Raw genomic sequence first — 20,133 nt, forward strand, 5'->3', positions numbered from 1 at the left:
CGAGAACATAGTTTTTTCAAATGGAGAGATGTTTTTCTTTCTAAAATGCTCTCCCCAATAATATCTCTTCCGAATTTCAAAAGATAACATAAAATTGTATCAAATTCAAATATGCATTTAGTTGATACGAAATACACTCTGAAGAAAATATTACAGTTACATAGGTTAAAATTTTACGCTAGAAACCATGCTTCGGTGAAATTATATATAAAAATAAAATTAATATAAATTTCAGCTAATTTTAAAAATGGGTATTTTTTATTTTACTCATTTTCTCACGATAAAATAATGAAAACTTTTTTTTTTTAAGTTTTGAGATAAAGACTGGTTAAACTGCTTGACATCAAAAGATTATTATCTCACGTTTCCTTTCAACTCATTCTTCCACTTTTAACTGCTTTTTTATATTCCTCCTTCTCTTATTTTTCCCAGCAGGGGCTTTAATATTCTATATTCTTCTACAGTACTCTTCTCATTGTTTACACTTCGATTGTTCTTCATCGCCTTTATCCTATATAACACAATCAATAGTGTTTTTTATCACGATTTCTCATTTTGTTTATAAAAAAAACCAATATAATTCCTTTTCCGCCTTCACCAATATAATTACAAGATTAAGCAATTTGTGCGATTAGCTACCATGCATTCAGGTAATAATATAATATATAATCAATGGTATTTAAGGAAGTTAATTTAGATTTTTACTTTCCTTATATAATTTCCTATCGATATCATTTGATCCAGTGCCCTATGCAACAATGGATGCGGATAAGAGGCAACGACGAATAAAAAATTCAGCTTTAAACTTAAAAATAAAAAATGTATCACAGTTATCATTGCATTTCTGATAACTTCGATCTTCATATATTTGGTAGTTTCTTCATATATAGCTGATATATTAATATCGTAGGTAATTATTTATGATTGTTTTTAAAAATCCAGAATCCCAATGCATTACACAAAAATACATGCATACTCGCATCATAAAAAAACATTACATTGTACCTTAGAAGAGCCTTGGCCGACAGTCAAATTGACACTGTTTTTAAAAAAGTTTGTACAATTTTTCGAAATAGTGAAAACGAAATCCGCAAGAAAAAGTGTGTTTTATTTGCTTAACGCGTTAGTGTTGAGAAATAAATCAATAAAATGGTGATAAAAATCCAATATTTATTTCGTAAGCACGTATGTTTGCTACGTCAACATGTTTTATACGTTCAAAACTCATTTGCAAGGTAAATTATGCCGCACTAATAGCGAAAAAATAGATCAAGCTTCAAATTCAACAAAAAACTAGAAAATAGTCGCGAGTGTTATGCAACCTTCATTTAACTCTTCGCGACTACACGTTCTTTTATGTAAGTATTTATGAGCTATAACAATGAAAAACATTTATCATGGAATACAATAAGTATAACAAAATATGATAAATTAAAACGTTAATCGTCGATTAAGTTTGAACTCAATAACAAAAGGATACAAGCAAAAGCATAATTTAAATACTAGAAGAAAAAAGTGGCTTGAAAAAAAGATAACAATAATAATAAGTTGAAATATTATTGTAGTAAAATATTTTACAAATACTTATAACGAATACATTTCAAGTCATTTTATACATTAAAAGCCGAAACCATAAAATTTAGTAAGAAAATGTGGACATTTTTATTATTTTGATATGGATTCACCAGCACTAATTTTTATATTTATATTTGCACAGAGTAAGGAAGGATGAACAGTGAATTTTACTAAATATATTTAGAACAAAAATTTTATTAAACTTCTGGAAGTGGAAAACGTCTCTTGCTGAAGTCTTAGATTCTGAAATCTGAAAATCGATCATGTTACGGTTTGGGCTTCTGTAGCATTAAGCTACTCAATTTAGATTTTACAACTAAAATATTATTAATTTAATCGAATTTACACTATAACTCTAAAATCGTATAAGAATTTTGGATTAAAAAGTAAAAATATTTACAATATGGGTATAACGATCTTACGTATTATATGAAAAAATATAAATTCTGAACCCGTTTCGGCATCTTTTGATTTAATTTTTTTGAATTAAAAAATTGTGATTAAAATTTTGGAATTAGGTGTGAAAGGGTATTTATTCTTGTCACACTTTTCTGTCCAAGTGTGGTGTTGCGAAGGCCGCCTTAATGATGAAATAATACAATAAAATTATTAAATAAATACACAAGATGTTGAGGCTTCTTCCATAATGGTTTAAACACTTCACACTTGGTGACTAATGCCATATGCCAAGGTTGAACCAGCGTCCGACCAGCTGTGATACTGCATGCAACGGAGTCAACAAATGGTCCGTGAATAACCAACACTGATAATAAATGAATAATACAAGTTGCCATGCAGGTTTTTGATTCGAAGTGTGTTGGTAGTACGTTTGCGTACCACCAAGAAGATTCTGTGTTTTAATCACGGTGGGATTATCGTAAATATTCAAATAAATATACATACAGCTGATACTAAACGCAACACAGAGATACGAAATAAAAATTATGAGAAAATTATAACAAAAAAGGGAAAAAAATTCAAGAATCCGTTGGGAATCGTTCATCTAACGCTAGTTTTATAGTTGGATATCTAAAAAAGTAAACAATTACGTCATAAATGTAAGTATTTTTAATATACATATATAAAATAACTTTTTGGCCCGCGTTTGATTCCCGCCTGGATCAATATCAAGATATCTAAAGCGTAAGAGGATCGTGTTACCTTCCTGTTATGCAGATAAACGAAAGTAGATTTTTTACCAAGGACAGTAGGCTGATACGGATAAATAGTTTATATCCAAAAAAAACTAGTTGATATTTGGAATATTTCTGACAACTTTTTCGCCAATTAATTGATTACCTCTCCGACTCACTGTCATTAACATTTTTTTTATCTAATATTTACTTTATAAAATACATAACATAAATATGTTATTTTGGCAATTATATAAAAATCTTCATAAAAATTTAATATTTTTTACTAAAATGATGGACAACAGGAAACCAAAAATTGAAGCTACGTAAAAGTACGAAAATAATAATTCGGCAATGTCAATCATTTGACATATTTTGGCAAAACGGGAGATAAATTAGAGATCTATTTTCAAATAGAAACATAGGTCGAATAGGGATTTTTTGGAAAAACTCTCATTTATTGCCTCGCCATTTAAAATCAAACCCGAATGAAAAACAAACTCGACATTCTTTCAACAAACGAATCATTATTGAATTGGAACGTAAATATTGAATAATGTACGAGAAAGATTTTTTGTGCCATAAATCTAAAGTCGACTTTCGTAATCCATACAAGTCCAGATAAACGTAACGTTTCCATTTATACCCGAACACGTCGTGCATGACAATAGTCCAAAATGTCTTTTGGACGTTACACAACGTAAAGATAACTTGGAGAAAGCAGGAGGATTTCTAGTGCCAGCCACAACTGGCGGACACGTATGTACACCAGCCGCGCACTTTCCTAATTATAAATCAATGATTGTGTGATCGCAATGTTAAACACTTGACAACAAAGTATATTGCATAACATAAAGTAAGTCCAGAAACACACGGGCGGTTTGGAGTAGCCGCAATCGGTGTTATCCTCGGTTTTAATGCAAAAATCCTATTTGGTGCAACCGAAAATGATACCGAATACCGACTACGCAGCTCGAGGAGCCTGAGTGTGTCCCGCTTAGCAAAGTCCTCGATGCCTTCAGTGTATGGTGTGAAGAATCTTGGTGGCACACAAAACCCTTTACATCTGACCGAAAAACGTGAATCACAAAGATCGAGAACTCGTGGTCTCTATCAAAAAATGAAAAACTTAATCCGTTCAAAACTTTGCCTACTATATGTTACATGGTTAAAAGTATACAAGGCGAGGAGTAGTAAGAAGAAGGGTGTTATATCTGCGAAACATCAGAAGCTGGAAGGGTTTCGGGGCAGAGCAGCTCTTCCAAGTAGCCAACGAAAGGATCCGGTATTTATGAAGAACGCCAACGCCTAAAAACGGGCATGGCACTAGAAGTAGACTACCAATATTCTATTCATTTTCCGAAGAAGTATTGTGGGTGTAATTGGTATACCTATCTACTATACGAACGAGAGATTACCGTTCAGCATTGAGGGACATATAACACCACCGCATAACATATTATTATACTAAAATAATGTATGTTTACGTCGCGATTAGCATAACAAGTGGTCGGCATAATTATTAGGGGAAATTGTCGCTAAGGTTGCTTCACGTTGAGCAGTCGTACATGTGAAACGTAACTACGTACATGGACACCTAATACGTAAATGTCCAACACTATAAAATATGTCGCATTGTACGAAAATAATTATATTTTGAAATTATCAATTTGACAAATAATACCACAAGCCAACAATAAGTTTATTTGGGCCGAATTGGTTGTCCCGACGCAGACACAGTTGCGTCACGAAACTGGTAGAAAAAATAGGTAAGCGGTTTAATACTAGCAGTAATTCATTGTGTTGAATTGCAGACTGAACAAAAAAAAACAATATCAGGAGCAAAATATATCAACGTGTTTATGCTGTTTACATGAATTTGCATAATATTGCAAAACATACATTATGCCGGTTTAGACAAGAAATTGATTAAGATGCTTTTCTTCAACTTAACGTACCGAAAATCTCGAAAAATCCATTAGCGGTCTCTTTCTTAGAACTTACAAAGGTAATGATAAATAGGTCTCCATACAATGCCGGACAAATTCTGGGAAACCTTTCAAACAAACATCCGGGATTACCCACTGTTATAACGTTAAATACAGTCAGTACAGGATTACAGATTATTAAACAGAAAGAGTAAAAAAAAAGCACCATAAGTATATATTTTTAATCGGGCTGTGGTCCCGTGGTTAGTGTCGCGGACTCTTAAGTCAGAGTTTCTCGGTTCGAACCTACTCTACCACAATTTGATACCTATTTTTAATAGTGAGCCGCTTAGGCTCACAGAAATAGTATGAAATTGAAATATTTGTGTAAATAATAAAAACACAAATATTTCTCCTTAAAAAAAAGAGTACTTAGTCGAGTATGTGGAACTTGGAGCTAAACAATCTTTTATATCAAATAAATAAGAATACTTATAATTACTTAATCATTTTTGGGGTTATCAATACATTTGAAATAGCAAGGTAAAACCAGATGCTTTTTTTAATTATAAAAAAATATAATTATTAATAAGTATATGGCCGCGAGTGTATATCACGTGCTGTCTCGTTTCCTCCCACACACTTCTAGCGACAGTGGATGAGACACGAAGCGAGGTTGACAGAGTAATAAAGCCCATAAACGAAATTTATTAGAAATAGAGCATACAGCTGTCGGAATTATGACAAATTGTCACATGAAAGTTGTCACACTTCCATTTTCTTACCGACACTTGGCGGCTTGGGAAAAGCGGCTCGATTCGGATTTATCATTTTGCTAACAGACCATATTTTGTCTAAATGTTCCCATATGAGGGTTATGGACAGTTTTCAAGACAGGACAAGGACGATTACTTCATTAGAAGTTCCCAGGGACGAGCCCAGGATCCTAAAAAGAAGTTAGAAGAAATTGGGACACATCCTGTGTATCGTACATGTATGACACGTATCCGTCGAAGAGCGCTGATGGCAATTGAGTTTCAGCGCTGCATAACAGCGTTATTCTGCATTATATACTCGTACATACAAGGTGCAATATAATGGAAACGTAAACGTGACTTACCAAGTCTATTGACTGTATTTAAGTCTTTGAAACGACTGGTTAGAATTTGACACTCTGCGGGTAGGCCTCTCAATATGATGACTGGTATATTTTTCATAAACAAGGATGTGCCTGCAGAGTACTTATAAGTTGAGAGGGTTCTCTCACCCTATTTTTCCGGTTAACCTCTAACGCGAATAGACTAATATTAAAAGTACCGATCGAGAATTTTTCACGTACTAGGGTAGGCGCCACAAGTCAGTCAACTATCCGCGGCGATGTTGGTATTCTTCGATGGCGAACGTCTAAGAAGATTTATGGTATTTTATTACAATCTACTGCTCTACTGGACATTTTCACGACTTGCGGTGACCATACGCTCTACCTAGGTTATGAAGAATAATTTGTAGAGACGAAGTAACCGCTAGTTAAGTTTGCTTGGTCTGTTCTTACTTATTACTCTGGCGAGATTGGTGAAAGTATTTCTGCCTTAGGATTGTTTTTACGAGAGAAAAGGCGAATTAAAGTGTCGCTCAAGAGGATAAAAACTTCCAAAGTGCTCGTATTACAAGACCGTGCCACAACTTAGTATACAATAACGAGTATTGAATGGACAAAGTAAAAGTAACTGTAACAAGAAAGTAACTTTAAATAACTGAAATTGTTATTTTTTGTCTTAACTTTAACACAAATTAAATTAAATAAGTTAACGTTCGTTGGAAAAAATGAAGAAAGTTGTAATAAATTGTTACATTTTCTTCAGCGAACCACCGAAATTGAGATTTATGTTCATACAAAAATTATGAAACTTCGCAACTGCTCGCATACATCAGAATTAAAAATACACGTTTACTTGTTGAAGGATAGTTTTAAAATGGCTTATATTTAAAAATTCGACCAATTTTCAAGCTGATATACGGGGTCATCCTATGGTCCGCCTTCCATGTAATGCTCCTGGATGATGAGTTGATTGATTTTATATTTTGGTCCTCCTATAATATTATATATCCGTGATATTACAATTCTGTATTTTGAACTGCTGCGAAGAACTTCCTGTTCCTTTAACACGCTGGAAGATTTCAATACTTGTGGCTCATTCCACCTCTAAGTTTTGAGGATGCATCTGTGAACCCAAATGTCGACGATCTCGATTTTACGGAATAGCTCTTGATTCAGGGTCCATCCCCACCCTGTAGGAGAATGGCGAATATACGAGTAAAAAGGGCATATTTGGCAATTTAAAGTGCTCGAAATTGTATCCATTTGTATTGTATGAGTCGAACTGAGGACTTCGAGATTCGATATTGTCAACACTATACAATCTGTATTAGTAAAAAAATCAATTAATCAATACGCGACGACCGGTCGAACGCAATCCCCTCGAAAAGAAGTGCAATATTGACTTATCATAATAGGATTATGAAAACAACATTAAACTTCAATGTCGAGTTTCCTGTAATGGGCGACAAATATTCATTGTTCTCAATAAGGAGAGAGTTAGCCGATAGATAGGGCCGAAAAAGGCCACGGTTCACGACCTAAAAGATAAAAAATATGACAAATTCTACTACAATAAACGAGAAAAGCGAGAATCAATACAAGTTGGTCGATGCATCAAATTCGAAAAAAAACCTTTTTTGTCTTAGAGCTCCAGGAAGAAAAACATTTTATGGAAAAAGACTAATGGCGAATTACTGTAACTTGTCAAAGTGCAGATTGAATGAATAAGTAGAGACGACCATTAAACGGAATTTCAAAGCACAACAGCAATGGTAACAGCGTTTCAATCGCCTTAACAATGATAAATGCTCAAATGTAGAGAAATAGATTAAGGTATCTCTGCCAATGTAAAACATATATCGTTTTGCTATTTTTTAAGGCAAAACTGTTTTTACCCTTTGGACTTTGCCGTATAAAAAAACAATAGCGACCAGGAAATTTTCCCTACAAAATTATGAAATATAGACGTATTAAGAGTTACAGTCTTTACAATATATTGTGAATATAGCCATTATACAGGTAAACAAACAATATCTATCTATCTACCGTTAGACAGTGGACTGAAAGCAGGAAGTGATGTGACAGGAGACAGGACACGCCCTTCCTATATGCATATATATTGATTGAAGTTTTTAAATATTCTGTTGTTTCATTAGAATATTAATAAAAAAAACAACAACATATGGTTCGTAAACCAGATAATGTATCAAGCAATGGAGTGATTTGTGACCCCAACAGGATAAGCCATAGAAGTTCCTAAAAACGGACAAAAGAATGTTAATTCTATTTTTCGACGTGCGACGTCCATGTACTATCTATCCACCACATAAGAACAATTATTGCATCGATTTCTAACATGTATTTAAGAGATTTTAAATGAACTTGACGCCACTTACCTTTGTCGGTTTCTAAGTCTGACAGCGTTCGACTTTTCAATCGGTTTCATCGTACTTCAATCATTATTTTACGTGCATGTCTGAGAGAAAAAAATAGAATATTTATAGAAATTATTGACTAACAACACTCCTAGACAAAAATATATTTTCGCACTGAATCCATACTGGAGGAAAGCCTGTTATTTGCCCATAAAATTGGACGGCTATTCAATATCCGGCCAAGTCAATATCTATCGCATGTTCAATCGTAAATAATTTACAATTTACGCGCGTATTATAATTTGAAAATATTACATTCCGTCCCCCAAATAAAATTATTTACTTTGATAAACTAGAGCTAATAATATTTTTTAATTGTTGTCGAAAAAGGTAAAAATATATATGCATCTGTCACTTTTTTATTAGAGTAATGCAAATACATATTGTAGGATTGAATACAGTTCGATTTAATATACAATATTGTTGTATGTACATGAAATTATGTACACAGGTGAAATCGTTCAGTGCGTAGTATTTAATGAAATTTAAAGAAAATAAATCAATTGCTCTGTATATTTGTTGTACATATATGTAATATTCTGGGAATGACTAGTAAATGGACAAAAGCGCTAATTACTAGAATAATCAAATTGTAGATATGCACTCCTATTTGATACTAATGTGTTTTTTCCTCTTTATTTCTGGCTCCAAAGTTTTAAATTTCAAAAAGCAATCTCTTTCGTACTACGGCAAAGCGAAGTCGTAAATTGCTCAATGCTTTAAATTTAAAAAGAAAACTTTTTTTTTGATATTTCAAATATTGGAAATGGAAAATCGCCGAACACAGCCGAGAGGATAATGGTTGAACATCCGGGGGTCAGTATTAAATAATGTATTTATGTGTATACACTGTGTAACATATGTGTTACTGCGCCGAATAGGAATGCACAATGCACTCAGCATTATTGAGTTTCCATTACGCAAGTACCATTACAATGGCTGTAAAATCCACATAAATGCACTGAGTGTTGATGGTGCCAGCCACCTAGCCAGATACTACTCTCAATGTTGACCTAAACGGAAAGATGATAATAATACATACGGCATTTTCATAAATCAGGGATACTGTTTTAAATGTATTAAATATTTTTAAAAAAGGTATCTTTACGATTGTAATGATGTTACTGTTACGTGTGTGGAAATCATGATTTCAATCATAATTTTCTGTTGAAAAAATAAAGAAATACGAAATAGCTTGTCGTTAGCTATTTCCACAAAAGCGAGCGCATATCTACTGGTATGCACAACCGTATGCAATATTGTGACTACACGACGACAGCAATGTCACAGATATCGTAATGCGCGAGAGTATGTTTTTATAGGTAGTTCAAAATATTCATACAGACGAGTTAAGAAATTTATTTTACCGTAAAAATAACCATAACCAATCGTAATTTTTTTCTTCATTTTCAATTATAATATTTAAAAAATGTGAAAAGACCCCATTTTTCTATATGTCGATTATTGAATATTGACGCATATTGTTTTGTAATATTGGCTATAAACCACCGGGTGTTTCAATAGATAATTCGATATGTTACGTAAATAATAATAAAATAGACTTATAAGACTATAAGTATACAATTAAATGGTAGCACAACGTCAAATAAAACGGTAATACTCTTTGTTTTTAAGCAACGAAAAAATATCTTGCGCGCATTACTTAACTGGAGAAACAGTCGTCTCTTGTAGAATTCCTGGAACTTATTAGCGATCATATAACTAAATAATTTTGGCAGGAGTTCAAATTTGGAAAATTTAAACCAACCAGAGAGTTCTGCGAAGATCAAACATCGGGTCGAGAAAGTGCAAGGTCCGGACTGCACGGTGGATGCAGCAGGCACCCAGGCCAAGTTGCAATACGGAGTGGCTATAGAGACCAGCTCAGAAAAGTCAAACCTCGTGCCAAAACCGCTGGGATTATACAGCTTTTCGCTAACGAATTCGGGGAATCCCACAAGTTAGGAATGTCAGTAAATGTAGGGAATTATCAGGCATCCATTTTACGAAGCGTGGCGTATAAATGATTCAAAGTTATACTAATAAAGCGAAACGATCAGTTTGTCGATAAAATATAATTTGAGGGACTTTTACATATTGGCAGTCTACAGTTACAAAAGCAATTAATACCCCAACTATTACTTCATGTTTATTTTTCTGTTTCCTTTCCCATACAGTAGTAATGTTCTTCACGCTGTCCTTTTACACTTTTATCATCTGCGTTTCATCAAATATATTCCGCTCCAAACCTTGGCGTTGATAATTTATGATGAATAATCAAGTAAATATCGCGTCGATGAGAAGCGGTATCCTATGCATAATTTGGGTGCGAATAGGAATAAAAAATACACAGAGAAAATCGTCTTTTTACTTATTTAATTTCCCATTTTGTTTGACCAAACACCCTTCGTTAAAAATAAAATAAACTTCCGATAAGGTAACGTTATCAAAAGTTAAGTACGGTTAAAAATAGAATTCTCGTTAACTCTATCGATCTATTTTTGCACGATAAGCCGAGTTGAATAATGATTCGTATAACAGTACACTGAGACCAATCGTAAAATACATAAGTAAGTATATATTTTTTTAAATCTTAAAGAGTAATTTTAATAATTGTATGCATAAGCGTAATAGTGGCAGCATTTAGCAATAGAATTTACCCTTGAACAACTATCGACAGCGCGACAAAACGAATGATTTTTTTTCGTATCTGCGGCCTAACAGATAAGATTGCATCGATCTGATTAATACAATTTGATAATAAAACAAGATATTGTAATATTGACGGTTGCGAAATGTTCTTAAGAAGAAGCAAAAAATAGCTTGTAAGATTTTCAGTTCAAACCAAATATCAGGCGTAAATCATGAGTGAGTGTACGAAATCTAAGAAAATATATGTGACGAATGTGAGCGGGAGAACAGAACGAGGAGTTCCGAAAAATACTTTGCACTGTCAGATCAATCAGAACCTAAAATCTGGTGGTGCCAAAAGTCTGCGTAATCGGAGGACATGTATGACTAGATGTGTGGATGTGAAGGAGGCGAGGAGTGTATGTCGGGACAGGAGAGCGTGGCGTTCCATCCTCTCTGCCTACCCTTGTGAGTAAACGGGGTGATGGTAGTAGTAGTATTAAATGTTAATATGTTAATTTACCGGTTTTTGATATTTCTTTGGTGATTGATCACAATCGTAAAATAACACAGATATATATTTTTCTTCTTTAGAGATCTTTAGTGAAGTGACATTGTGAAGTTATTGGATTGAATTTGGGTTCCCACTAAATATGGGCGCCACCAATTTTGATAGATAGATAGTGATAATGTGAAGTTATGTGACAGAAAACGTGCAAAATATCCGGGAAGCATACGTTAGTAAAGTAGGTTTACACTTGACTCCATCCGTTCACAAGATCGCGTCGGTCGACTGGAAGGAAACGCCTAGTAATAGCTAACAGTACACTGACAATCGCAGGCTTACCACGGACACTAATTCAAATTGCTTACCGACTACTATTTCATACTACTTTTTTTTTTCAAACACATCGAAGATGTGTTTTATCTGTTATTTGACAGTCAGCTGATGGGATCAGTTATATGTTATTATTAATGCATTTTATCATGATGACTATCAATGTTCGATCTATTTTGAGAATTAAAATTAAAAATCATTGAATATTGGTTAGGAATCAAAGAAACTAATATTATACTATTCTATTGTATATACATATATTTTTTATCGTATTTATTTTGTATTGTCCTTGCAAGGCGAAACACCTGTCACAATTATAAATTATTTCACAACATTTTAAGTGTATTCAAATACTAGATTTATATTATCCACTGACACTTCGTGATGGAATTGCATTTTTAATTTATTATTAGATTAAAAGCAATATTTTTAGCTTTTCCACTTTTTTTATTTGACCAGCGACCGGGTTTCGTCGTTACCGACATCATCAGACTGGTGTAGCCTCTCACCAGTCTGATGATGTCGGTAACGACGAAACTCGGTCGCTGGTCAAATAAAAAAAGTGGAAAAGCTAAAAATATTGGTTTTAATCTAATAATAAATTATTCAAATACTGTTTACATTTTTTCGACATCTCAATAAAGATGAAGAAGAAAATGGAAGTCTGGGTATCTATAGAGCTTATGACCTGTCATAAGCCCTGTAAATACTCAGACATCCATATTCTCTTCACCTACGATAAAAGGGCGCAAAATCCAATTAAACCTATATTTTAACCACAAAATAGATCGATTAAGTAACAGTGACAATCGGCATTGAATCTGCGACCTCGCCACCAGGAAGTAAACGGTTAATCCATTACACTAAAAGGCCTTTCCAATTAGCATAACAATATGAACGCCTATAATCGCTATTATGAAAACATCATTAATTTGTTATCGATCGAGCTAAGCTAACAAGTGGGTCGAGAAGACGAACGCCAAATATTCAACAATTTCATGCAGATAACATTAAAGCCTCTTGGTCGCTCTCTCAATATTTCATAATTGCATTTACTTCTGTACACACACCTTAATTATCAATAAACACGACTGGAAATATTGTTGGTGTATTGTTGGTGTAAAACACACTTATTAAAGTTTCAATACACTGAACCCGGGTCAATCTGCTGTGATCTATCAAACTGAGCTAAAAGGTATTTTCCCAATGTTGTTAATATTTAAAACATTTACTTTGCGGTTAGTCATTTTTACTTTTTCTTTTACAAAAATGTTTACTAGTGGTTATTTACTAATATTACTAACATTTTTGTAAAAAAAAATTATATAGAGGTATTTTATCTTGACCGATGCATCGATAATACTTTTAAGGTAGTATACTTTTAACGCTCTTTAATTAACTGGTCTAAGTAAAAAAATATATTTTACACACTTTATACAATGTGTGTATTTGGGGGGAATACAATATTTGTGAATAAATATTTACACATTTAAAATATTGTGGAAAAACAAAGTTTATCGGAGACTATAGAAAACAGAGATATGAAGACGATAGGGCATACCCTTCGACACGACAACTTATCACTAGTATTATTGAGGGGGAAATAGAGCAAAGGGGAGGAAGAGGTAGACTACGGCGATTGTGAATCAGCTTATAGACGAGGCAGGACGAGTGTCCACGGAATACAAAACCTCAAAACTTGAATTTGGACAGAAAACGTTACAAGTTGTTACCGCACCAAAAGACTTCAGTACTGATATTTATGACGACGATCATAATATGGAGAGAAATCCATCGATGTTACAGCTGGAGTATCCAGTGATGTGATCTGATTGGCTAGTCAATGGCCCGAGATTTAGTATTCACTAACTAAAACAATAATTTACGATTTCTAGCAAATTAACCCGCTAAACAAAAGAAATTCCGCAATAATCCGGAGTGCCTTGTCGCACGCGGCACTAATCTAAAGTTAATAACTCGAAGGAGAAAGGAAAACGGTGTCTAGCGGGGCACCCGAACCGCAGGCGCAGAAACTCGCAATGGCTCTATTCTCGAAAGCTAATTCGGCCCCGCCGCTGTATTAAATCTTAACTGTAATATGTCGCCTGTTTTCAGGCGCAGCTAATCTTGGATGACATATGGGAGAAACAATTCGACCCCTTAACGTATACTACCGCGAGCCACTAAATTTCATAGGAGAAGGATTTAAACACATTTAATCCGGTAAATTTGTACCGAGTTTTGTGTGTAAGAAAAAAATCCATACACATATTTTATTAGTTGGAACTAAAGATATAATGAAAAAATACGAAATGCGTACAAAAAACTCTCGATTTATCGCTTACGATATTATAAGTAGGAGGGGTCGAATTATTGATGACGCTATCAGGCGGATGAAAAATGAAAGTGCTATTGCCTAAAAGTGAAGCAGTAATAACATAGTAATAGCTAATAGAAGTAGTAAAGAAATAAAAGTTAGTATTATTACTATAATTTTAGCCAATTCACCAGTCAGAAAATCAGTTTGAATCTGTTAAAATTTTAAAGAGGGTTTAAACCTACGTTAATTTAGTGCGTAATGGAAATAAAGATAAGTCAGTGCTGTTGGTCCCAGAACATTGCTGAATTTACTACGTAAAAATATTTTAGGCAATACGCCAAGAGAGGAGGGGCTTAATAGCTTTTTGTATGTAGGTATTGTATTATTAACTTCATCAAAAGGCTTTGATAATAGGCCCATATCAGTGCTTGTTATTTAGATGATCGATGCAAATTTAACACGAAATGTTACCGTAATTCTATGTTCATTTCATGACTTTTTACGTGCATGAAGAAGGTCATTTTTTGTTATTCGGATAGATGAAACGATGCTATTATTTTAAGATATGGCCCCCTTTAAGATTTTTTGTTGAATTTAATGCGCTCTCTACTTTCTTGGCTGTCATTCAATCGTTGTAATTCGACACATGGAGATAATTAGGTATTTTAACATTGGTGAAATATTAGCAAACGAAGACTCAGAAGACCGTGTTGGGAGACGTAAGGGAAGTAAGTCACGAGGAAAAGCTCTTAATATTAGGAGTGATACGATAATATCCACTACTGGATACCCGATTCCAGAAGAAAATCCGAAGACACAGGATGGTAATGCATGGAGTGGTACTGTCCCAAGTGTGCAAGAAAAATCCAATTCTCACGAGAAATAGAGAAATATACCTTATCTTCTCCGAAGTTCCGATTATTCTATCCAATACCGAATGAATCAGGTGCACGAATTTGAGTACAGTCATCGTAGTGAGTCACCACCCCAGCAAGGGCTTACTCACCCCTCGGCGGGTAGGTGCTGCAGCCTGCTGCCCGTAGGTACCTATCCCGCCGCGGGGGAGTCAGTATTTCCCAAACATCCCCGACACGACACTGGCGGGTTGCAACACCCGCTTAAGCGCGGGAGTTCCGGTAGGTACCTACCTCGGGTTTTAGGCGCGCGCCCTTTGTAACGGGGCCAAAATTTCAACATTAGTTTCCAACCTAACCCTAGCCATGCCTTTTTTTAATGTTAAAATATCTCAGATAAAAGAACCTAATCGTTTTTTCCTGTCGAAGCCTACCTTGCTACAGTCCGGTAAGTGCGATCCCGGGTAATCAAGAGATTACTGTATTATTAAATTTCTATTGTTTTTTCAAATTTAAAGAATTCACCGTAAGCATGCTTGGCTACAATTCGCAGAAGAGGAGAGACGCGTATATTTATGTCTTATGCTCGATTCACGATATTCCTATCAACTGAGCTATATGGAGTAAATTAGTGTCTATAATTCTGATAATTGCGTCACGGGTATTTATTTCCCAGAGTGCAAAACCAACCTGCCAATAGGGATGCCGATTGGGATAGAAATTGCTTTACTAAACTGGTATCAAAGATATCGACGTCTCCCACATTAACGAGTCACGTTTCAGGAATATTCATATTTCTCCCGTTGTAATCATAGGGTTTTCCCACTATTGTGTACATTTTTCAAGTATACATTTGTAGTTACATATGCATTGAAATTAATACTTTTGTACTGAACACAATATAAGCAAAATGATTTAAAAAAATCAACTTATACAATCTTCAAATAAGCATGTCTTAAGTCTTCTGTTGAATCTACTGTCGAAATGCTTCGACCCAGATTACACTATGCTAATTTAATAAAAAAATATTTACGTTTTACGTTGTACTGTTAATTTTTGTGGTTGCGGCCATATAACTGGCTGCACGCGATTAACGCTGGAATCAATGGAAATTTTATAACCTAAACAGTGAATTAAGAACCATAAAAAATAATAAATAAAATAATATAATGGTTTAAAGAAGCATAAACAACCGAAGAATTTAATTATGATAATATTTAAATTAACGATTCCATAAAACCAAAAACCACAACGCGTGCCAATAAAAAAGCTCGATCTCGCACATAAGTCAGTTTTTCTTAGATCATTGATCAGATGCGGACATTTTAGTCTGTGTAAAATCGATTAATTGACAGTTTACTACTGTATTCACAGTCGGTAGACGAACATCTCCCTAAATGTCAAAATAGGTATAGGAATACTATCATTCAAAAATCATCTTCAATCACCGTAATATACGGTGTTTGAAAATGATGCGGAATGCATCGAAACACGTGTTACAGTAGATTTTAGGAAATAGTGGTATTTACTAAGTAAAACTTAAATTAAAATAGATATTTTATGATTGGTTCATTGTCTCGAGTGCGAAAAGGGTTTCGATAGACAATAAAACAATAGAAATATATAAAAATGTTGTGATTATTGTTTCAAAAACAAACGAGACCAAAAATAAGAATAATAACTTCAAAGTCGTACAAACAAGTATTTTTATTAGATCTTGTAAGACGGAAGAAAAAACCGCGATGTAAAAACGGACCCGTTAGAGATTTATACGAGGTGCGTTATTTGGGCAAATTGATTTTTACTAGAGCGAATCGTGAAGTAACACGACTCTTCCAGTAGGAATATTGCCTACCACATGTATTATTCTGACTTGAAACCAGCCGTAAACACCTGTTTTACCTCGGTAAAAAATCAACACGGTATTCAGATTGAGCTTTATAGTTCTACACCTATTACAGTTTTATTCTTATTATTTTTACCTTAGCTACACGTGATGATGCCTAGGGCACTGTAGTAAAGAAGGGGTAGATAGTGTCGAGCGAAAACACACTGAATAATTAAGAGAATCCACGCGAATTATGACCAGGATATATTTAATATTAATATGCCACCCGCAGTACTAAATTGTAGCCTTATTATAAATCAACCAAAACAAATTAAAAGTAACTAAAGAACAGTTTTCGGTTCCTTCTGTAAATTTTGTTCACATTGGGATAATAGCTATTACAGGGTAACTATGGCTACGTATGTTTTCTTACTTGAGAATTCAACCCCCGTACAGGTCTAAATAAACATATCACCACGTCAAACGCTATTTGGGATAAAATCGAGGATTACCTTGCAAATGCAACAAGAAATTATTTTTATTTGTTCATCTGATATATGCTCATAAATTTAATTAATGAGAAAAGTAATAGTTTCCGTTAGTGACATAATCATATATATGATAGACGATAAATAGTGAAATATTCCTTTTGACACGGTCAGTCACGAGGACGTCCTCGGCTTCTACTCCCGATATAATTTGCGCTATAAATATTACTCTTTCACATTCTACCTACGTCTATGCGTCACAACTTGAAAACAGATTTATTTTTTATTTTACAAGATCAAAACCAAACCTTGAGGCGAGTAATTGTCACGTGGTTAGTGTCGCGGACTGTGATTCAGCGTTTCTAGGTTCGATCCCACTCCGTGACGGCTTGATTAGTATTTTCAGACACGAGCCGCTTACTCTCTTACCTGAAAATTGAAACATTTATATTTATTAAAAATAAAAATGAAACGTTGAGTTGCGACAAAAATAATACGAACTTAGCGCATTCTTATAATTACGAATTTTTATGATCTTCTGATTTCCTTACCATACATTAGCGGTTATATTTAACGTTTATGTTTTTAAATTTAAAAATATTAAAAATAAAAATTGTCATGATCGCCAAAGACTAGCGTGGAGCGGTACAAAAAGAAAAGGAATATATATTAAAGCTTGCAAGGTGTCGTCTATTCCAAATGTTCGACCAAACGAATGTTATGGAATGTCATGCACCATTGCCAAACCTTATCAGTATGGCTACGAGGTTTTCAGCGGCTAAAAACGCTGAAATCTCGTACTGACAAACCACTTTCCTCGTCTGACTGCAGTAAGCACTAGGAGTGTGGAAAGGTGCGCCCGCCTCGCGCTCCATCCCTCGCTGCGCGTCCGCCCGAGGGTGCAATTAATTTCCCTCTTTCCTTGTAAAGGTCTCGTCTCCTCTCCGCCCCTCGGAAAGTGCATTACGATTTTACGGAGCCCTTATGCGAGGAACTCGAGAGAAATAATTTCACAAAGATAATGCGCGGAAAATTATATTAGTTGTAAAGAAACTAGTGAGTGTTATAAGCTAGTTTCCTATGTATTTCGAAAACGTGTTACTAAAAACAATCGACCGCGAAGTATGTTGAAATATTGTGAAATATTGAAATATTTTAAAGTATTATGAAATAAGTAAAAAAAAAAAAAAAGTCCGCCTCCGTAGTGCAATGGTCAGCACGTTCAGCTACCGTACTGGAGGTCCCGGGTTCGATTCCTAGGGGGGAAAATAAATACTAGTGATTATATCATTTTAATATTTATTCAATATTACCCTGGACCGTTACCTGAAGCGGGGGGCGGATCACCTCTCCTTCATGTGTTAACAATCAACATAACACTGAGTTTATAAAACACAGTGCCCTATGCACCATCGGGTGCGGATAAGGGTTTGAAGAAAGGAAGAAAAATGTAATCATAATCATAGTCAATCTATTAGATTTGCATGTGCTCTCGAACAAGTGTGTAATTTCATAAACTCCATAAAAGAAAATTGATAAAAATACGAATAAGAAAAAGACTTGGCACGATCAGATCAATCAGAACCTAAAATCTGGCGGTGTCAAAAGTCTGCGTAATCGGAGGGCATGTGTGACTAGATGTATGGATGTGAAGGAGGCGAGGAGTGTATGTCAGGACAGAAGAGTGTGGCGTTCCATCCTCTCTGCCTACCCTTGCGGGGAAACGGCGTGATGGTAGTAGTAGTAGATAAAAATACAAGAAAATATTTGTAGTTTGTTCAAAATCAGATAATATCCTTTTGGGTAAGCCGGTTAGCAATAAAAAAGATCTAAATAAAGGCGAATTTTTCAACAGGGAAAACACTCACCGAGAGATCAAATTTTCAAGTTTCCGTACGACGGGAATCCAAGTTTGATTAAGAAGACATTAAGTGCGCCAGCAGAAAGGAGAGCTCCCCCAGCCCCTCAAATACTTATTACTTACTCGATATTGAAAGTCCAATTTTTCGCCAATCATCGGGAGGGAGGTGCATCAAAGCGTATGAATAAAAACACTCCGTTAGGGCTAAAATACGAAGTCTAGATTAATATCAAATAGCGAGCTCAATGACTGTTTTATATAAACTCTTCCTGAAAGAACCTTTGTGTATTTTTAATCGAAAGTTTTATCGAAAGCCATTTCGTAGTAGGTGACAAAATATCGAGGAGGATAATTCAATTTTCGATACCAAATATTTTTTTTGGGAAAAAAATACCTTAAGGCGGTTTAAAAGTTTCGCGCGCTGCTAACAATAATTGAATAGATTTTAAATGTCTATATCTCGGGATAAAGACTTTTAAATTAGCTTCAAAGAAGTTAAAATAGCTTCGCCGATCTAAAAAACAGGCGGAAGGTGCTGTGCAAATTCTACACTAGATTCAGCCAATTGCGGGTTATCGTTGAGACAAACATCCGGATTTCCCACCTCATATTATAAAATCATTAAGAACAATTAAACAAATTATTTTTCTCGGTGAAGACATAAAGCGGCATAGATCAAATCTCTGCCGATTTATCATGCGAAAGAAGGTTGATCATAAGTAGAAATATATTATTTTTTCCAACAAATATCTGGCCCTAGTCGCGTGCTAGTATCGTCCTATATGGAGTGGTATTGGGTCGTGGGGGGTGACGAGTGGCTAGGGTAGATAGGAGAGTATTTGTGTACGTTTTGTGTGATAAAAAAACACAAACTAAACATAAACTCTCGTATATAGACAACTGCGTATGTAGCAGTGCGTTGAGGTAGGCTGCTTCGTGTAGATGCAATGGACCAAGCGATCAATCGGACAAAATGCATGACTAACCTGTCTGAACCGAAATGGAAACCAAGCAACGAACAAGAATTACTTTAAAGTACTCGAGTGGCCGCTCCGCGACACCTTAGTCGAATTGTCCAAGAAAAGTTAAAATCATGTACACTACTACTACTACACTGTATGCACGGAGTGGTCGAGCGGCTTG

The 20,133-nt window shown here is 34.8% G+C and overlaps 1 protein-coding gene across 8 annotated transcripts in view; it reads right to left on the bottom strand.

The window, feature by feature from the left end:
• LOC148300557 (IQ motif and SEC7 domain-containing protein 3-like) overlaps positions 1-20,133 on the bottom strand; it is a 111,541-nt gene that overhangs the window by 67,741 nt on the left and 23,667 nt on the right. For 2 of the 8 annotated variants that reach the window (XM_088274619.1, XM_088274618.1), the window contains exon 2: positions 17,438-17,558. The exons of the other annotated variants lie outside the window; for them this stretch is intronic. The gene's annotated coding sequence lies outside the window, so the exon portion shown is untranslated. The remainder of the gene's footprint in view (positions 1-17,437; positions 17,559-20,133) is intronic. 8 annotated transcript variants of the gene reach the window in all.

This window comes from Brachycentrus maculatus, unplaced genomic scaffold, assembly GCF_059751285.1.
Source record: "Brachycentrus maculatus isolate JH-2025_06_01 unplaced genomic scaffold, ASM5975128v1 h1tg000693l, whole genome shotgun sequence".
In the NCBI taxonomy this organism is placed as follows: domain Eukaryota; kingdom Metazoa; phylum Arthropoda; class Insecta; order Trichoptera; family Brachycentridae; genus Brachycentrus; species Brachycentrus maculatus.